The sequence below is a fragment of the Diachasma alloeum genome, unplaced genomic scaffold, assembly GCF_001412515.2.
Source record: "Diachasma alloeum isolate Michigan unplaced genomic scaffold, Dall2.0 Dall_scaffold_01035, whole genome shotgun sequence".
In the NCBI taxonomy this organism is placed as follows: Eukaryota; Metazoa; Arthropoda; class Insecta; order Hymenoptera; family Braconidae; genus Diachasma; species Diachasma alloeum.
Window position 1 is genome coordinate 175,932 of NW_021681147.1, and position 6,000 is coordinate 181,931.

Genomic DNA, 6,000 nt, shown 5'->3' on the forward strand with positions numbered 1-6,000 from the left:
TCTAAAAATTTAATTAAAAACTTTTTGTAAATATCTGTGGAGCTGAAATATTTGGGAGAAAATGTTGAATCATCTTCTTTGTAGGAAATTCAATGGGCTATAAAAAAATCTTGTAATGTTTTTCTCTAAATTTTTTAGTTTCAAATATATTCGCAAGAATGGTCTAAATTTTATTCTACAAAAAAAATTGTGACAACTATTTGGGAAAATATCTCAGGAATGAAAAGAATCGAACTAACGCATCAATTTACTGTCTCGAATGGAATTGTTTGAGCTACACGCAGAAAAACCTAAGCGTAAATTGCGGTTTCATATTTGTAACTTACGATGATTTTTTCCATATTTACAAACTTCATCCAAATATCGTTAATCCAGTTTGGAAAAAAGCGATCCCACCCTTCACAATTTCTTTAATGTTTAAAAGAATCGGTATCGAATTGAGAAATGTCGTTAAACCTTTTTTATAGAAAATATAATGGACAATCAAAAAGATTTTTTGATGTTCTTCTCTCCACCTTTTAGTTTTGAGGATAATTGGCAAAATCAGATTTTAGAGCCAATCTTCATTCTAAAAATTTCATTAAAATCTTTTTGTAAATATCTGTGGAGCTGGAATATTTGGTAGGAAATGTTGAATCACCTCCTTTGTAGGAAATTTAATGGGCTATAAAAAAATGTTGTAATGTTTTTCTCTAAACTTTTTAGTTTCGAAGATCTTCGCAAGAAGGGCAACGGAGTTTATTCTACTAAAAAAATTATAACAATTATTTGGGAAAATATCTCAAGAATGAAAAGATTCAAACTAATGCATCAATTGACTGTTTGCTAGGAAATTGTTTGAGCTACACACGAAAAAACCTAAACATTATAATTACTTTTACGAAGTCGTCTCTTACGCTTTTTGAAGCGTATTGTACGCTTGAAGTTGAAACATAAATTACGCCCGAAATTGCCATGAATTACGATGACAGAAATGTAAATTACAGTTTCGTGTGCATACATTACAATCATTTTCTCTGTATTTTACATTTACTTATGCCTAATTAAAGACGAAGGAAAAAAAGTTATTTTATGTCACGCCGTGCAATAAGTCGAGTTTGCACGCTGCGTGAAGCGCATCGCGCAGCGTGCTTCAAACTCCACTTCTGCACGGTGTGACAAAACATTATGGATCACTGGGCATAAATTTCGTTTTCAAGGAATGTGAGTACGATTAACTTCACATTAATCGACAACGAAATTTGTGTCCTTGTACGCTAATGTACACTGTTAAAAATTTTTTTCTAAATTTTCCGTGCCAACTTCCGTAAATTTTTATTGTGTTCAAGTTCGACTGAAATTTCAAGAAATCTTGTCATTGAAAAATCAAATATTCCATTGATTTTCTGTCCAAATGATATGGAAAGTAATAAAATACTTTATTTTTCAGTTCAATGATTCTGTAAAAATTCAGAAAAATCAAGAAAATTCAGGGAAAAATTGAAAATTCATGTCATTTTGTTTCTGAATATTCATGTTCCACTGAAAATTCAACCAAATAATGAAATTGTTATCAAACTCCCACTGAAAACTCATGAATTTCCTTGAATTCTCCCTAGAACTTGAAATTTCATAATCTTTTTTCCCCTAAATCTGATTCAATGTCAACCTGATGGGAATTACTATCATATTTTCCATGAAATTTCAAAAAAAATCGAACAGTGTACTATTAAGCGTAAAATACAATGTTTTTACCCGTAAATTACGAATAAGTGAATCGTAAAATAAATGATATGAAGATCGCAATTTCCAATTTCTTAAGGTGTTTCGGGCGAAAAAAGTAAATAATGACATTCATCTGGAATTCATATGGAATGTTTATGATCACAATTGAATTATTTATGAATTTTCCTAGAATATTTTCAGATTTCCTTCTCAAGTTATTAACGATTAAAGTCACTGCTTATGCATGAGCTCCTATGGAGATTTTTCTGTTTAGCATGAAACTATATTATCAGCTCAGATGATAACGCAGTTTCGTGCTAAACAGAAAAAACTCCATAAGAGCCTATTTATAACAGGCGACTTCAATCGTTAATAACTTAAAAAAGAAATTTTAAAAAACTCTAGGAAAATTCGTAGATAGTTCAATTGTAATTATAAACATTCTATATGAATTCCAGATGAATGTCATTATTTGCCTTTTTCGCACGACACACCTCAAGAGTGAAATATGCTTGGTGAAACGTAAAAGACTCTTTGTTTGTATTTTGACCGTAACATACACCTGTTTGACGCCTAAATTACGTTAGAAAATCGTAAATTACGCTTAGCAAAACGAAATTTACGCTTGGGTTTTTCTGAGTGTCCAAAAAGGTCTTTTTATTTTTTCATCTAAACTTCGTAGGTCAAAAGATTTTCGCGAAACAATGTGTTGAGATTTTGATTGCAATTAATTCTAAAAATTCCGTGGCAATTAATGACGGCAAATACAGTTCAGGTCAAATACCAGAGGACCTTAGAGCTCACGAAAAAAAGAAAAAAGACTCTACATAATTCTCTTAAATCCTGTTCACGCAGAGAAAAATTATAAAAATTAACTCCAAATTTTAGGACACGTATAGATTGCTCTGGCAGATGTTTTGACTACAACTCTATTTGAAAAGGCGATAACTTTGGTAAATATCTCAATTAATAATATTTGTGCTCCAAATATTGGAATTTTTACTGAAGTTATTCCATTTTTTAGGGTAAATTTGATAAAAATTTCTGAAAAAGGCCAATACACTGTACAATTACTCAAGTTTAGGAATAATTTAAACAGATTTTTCTTCTGAAAATATTCCCAAAAAATATTTGCAATTCAGAACGTACTCCTTTGTCGCTCCGCTACTGAACCATTTCATATTTCAAGAGGAAAATGATGAAAATACCGGTGATTCTCTCCTTCTGAGTCACTCGATATCTTAAGAACCTGACTACTCAATCCGAATGGAACTATCTACTGCCCTCTAATGTACCCCAGAAAAACACAAAATAGAACACGCAAAACAGAACGAGGAAATTGGAAAATGAACGCACTAGATGATCCCATTGTACCTCGACTCATTTTTTTTCTTCATTGTTGTAGGGAAGATAAGACCGCGATAAAGAATGAAAATACAGTCGATGAAATACGGTTTGTTAACAAAACATATACACACGGGGACTCGTCGCGATAATAATTAAACGGATGCATAAGTGCGGATAATTATCAGCTATAATAAACACCGCTACCAGAACGAAGCGTTCGTACTTAAGAAAACAAATAATCATCGTGTATTTAGGTGAGACAATATTTATGAAGAAATTACTACCGGTCCGTTTCATTTGGACCGAAGTCCACAATTTTTCATTCTAAATTTTACTGCAACTACACTGTAGGAAATTTCAATAAATTTCAGTCACAAACTGAAATTGAATTTAGATGACGATTTCGCATAAAATTCAATTTTCAATAGATTGAGAATTAAGAACAGTTGTTGCCTCAATTTTCAAAATTTTCAACGTTTTTCGGTGCCGTGTGGACTTGCAAATTGAGAATTATTTGAATATTCAAGAAATTAACTGATTCGTCAATAAATAAATAAACAGAAATTTCATGTAACTTTGTCGTTGTTAAAAATGTCAAGCTTTTTCACTTGAAATTTCATGAGTAATTTTCTAACAGTGTAGGAAAGGGAGCGCGTATTTTATGCATATTATTGATGTGATTATTATGTATTCATTTATTTATAAGAAAGGAATGGATTATTCATTCCTATAGTATTTAAATTTAAGCATAAAATGATGTCTTCTTCGACAAAAACATGGATGCAAATTGTTTGTTCACGAATTTAAAAAAAAGTATCATTATTATTGTTATTTATCAATTTCAGTAATAAAAAAATGATCCTAAGTAACAATTTTTTAATATCATTACATTGTTCAACCATTTTCAATCATCAAATTCGTCAATTAAATTGCGTGAGAAAAATTTGAAAAAGTCATGAATATTCAGCGTCTTTCAAATTACATTTTGCGCAGAATTATTATTTTTTTAAACTTTCGTTGTTCAAAAATTGACAATTGAAATTGTTTAAACTTTCGGAAACCTAATTTTTTTAGGCATGAAATCGAATTCTTGTAAATTTATGAATAACTTTGTTACCGCTTCGAACAAATGATTTTTATGGTAGAAAATTGATTGTTTATAACTTATTTATAGAAAATGCTCGTAATTTTCAAAAATTGCAATTTTTTCATTGTTTCAATCTTCCTCCACAAGTAAACTTTCTAACATTTTTCAGATTTTTTAATTGCAAAGTTAAAATAACAAAATCATTGTAAAATGTCCGGAAGCTTAGGGTCAAATGGGGTTCAAATTACAGCTCTGATGTTCGACTACAAAAGTAGAGAAGCATTTCACTGGAGAAAAACTAGCCAAAGAACATGTATATCCTTAGGAATGAAATTTCCTGCTAATATAAACTTGAAATATTTCTAACTCTACCATAAGCTTGACGAAATAGACTGCCGATCGAAAATGTTTCGTCTATTTTTCAAATGAAAATTATTCAATCTCACTCTTTTAGTTTTCCGTGAATCTTTCAACGAATGAAACTGAAATTTAGAGAAATTACGGAAAATTATTTTTACCTCAAAATTGAATCCGTTTCATCCCTCGGACTGAAATCCGGACTAATGAACCTTCACTCCACTCTTTTTCGATGTCACTGTTTATTTACGGATTATAAAAATGGAAATGCCGACGAAATTTACCGACAAGATCAAATGAAACTAACGATAATCCACGTGAAATGTTCGATTGGAAACCCCGGGTGGTGGTGCGACGGTGGCGATGACCGTGGCTGCAGTGAGGAATATAATTCGCACGAAGGAACGAAAACCAGGCGCAAATATACTTCGGGTAGGCCTATTTCCATTGGCTATACATAGAGAGCCCGGGGTATCATTGCGGCGTCGCGGCGCGCAGACGCCTGGATCCTCCGTTTCACCAGCCCTTTTCGCTATCATCCATGGTGATTCTTGGAATTTTTTTAAATAAAAAGAAACAAAATGTGATGGAGTGAATTTAATCGATTCTTTCGGCGTCCGCCATTGTTTATGTGCAGACATAACGGGAGTGGAATTTGCGTTTTACTTTGGTGTTACCTTCATCCATTCAATGAACTCTAGGTGTTCAACTGAATAATATCAACATTTTTTCTCTTCTCAATAATCTCAAACAAGAGTTGCGATTGTTAATTTTTCTTCAAGTATGAAATATTTCGTTAAAATTCATTCATTTCTCGTCAGAACTTTCTAACATTATCAAGAATGTAAATCATTCAAATAGAAAATATCAATATTGATCCATTAAATCTGATAAAAATGCGAAGAACTTGCTCTGGACAATTCAGTAGCGCAGCGGTAAAACGATTCAAATGAACTTAGCCCTTAGCTGAGTTTTCGAGGAATATCTTCGAATATGAGGGAGATAACGAAATTTTCGTTACAACCTTTTTTGTAGAGCGAATTAAGGGCTAGAAAAAAGGCATTGACAAAAATTTTGCTATCCCCCTTCAATTTCGAGACATGCAATGATAACTGGCTAATAGTCTAAATCGACTTAAATTGTTTTACCGCTCCGCTACTGAATTAAGAAAAATCGTGTCACTGTCGAAGGGTCAGCTCCAACCCTCTCCCTCGGTCACGCCCACGCACGATAATATTTGAGTGTGAAAGACGTTATTCAAGGCCACTCTTACCCATTTATAATGGGAGGTGACTGAGAATAAAAATAGTTGGTGATAATGGGGGAAATAATCCTTATTTCAAGGTTACGTAACACGAACGAAACAATACAAAAAATTGTGAACTTCACCTGAAGATGTATGGTGAGAGTGGGGGGGAGACATATTAATATGAGACATGAAAGTGAGGGTGAACGTGGAAGACCCGGGTGTTGCCATAGAGACACTAGGCGGTTTTGACCTACTC

General features: G+C 32.6%; 1 protein-coding gene across 1 annotated transcript in view; it reads right to left on the bottom strand.

Annotated features, from left to right (window-relative positions):
- LOC107045648 (BTB/POZ domain-containing protein 6) overlaps positions 1 to 4,876 on the bottom strand; it is a 29,775-nt gene extending 24,899 nt beyond the window's left edge. The window contains exon 1 of the mRNA XM_015267973.1: positions 4,657 to 4,876. The gene's annotated coding sequence lies outside the window, so the exon portion shown is untranslated. The remainder of the gene's footprint in view (positions 1 to 4,656) is intronic.
- Between the last annotated feature and the right edge of the window lie 1,124 nt (positions 4,877 to 6,000).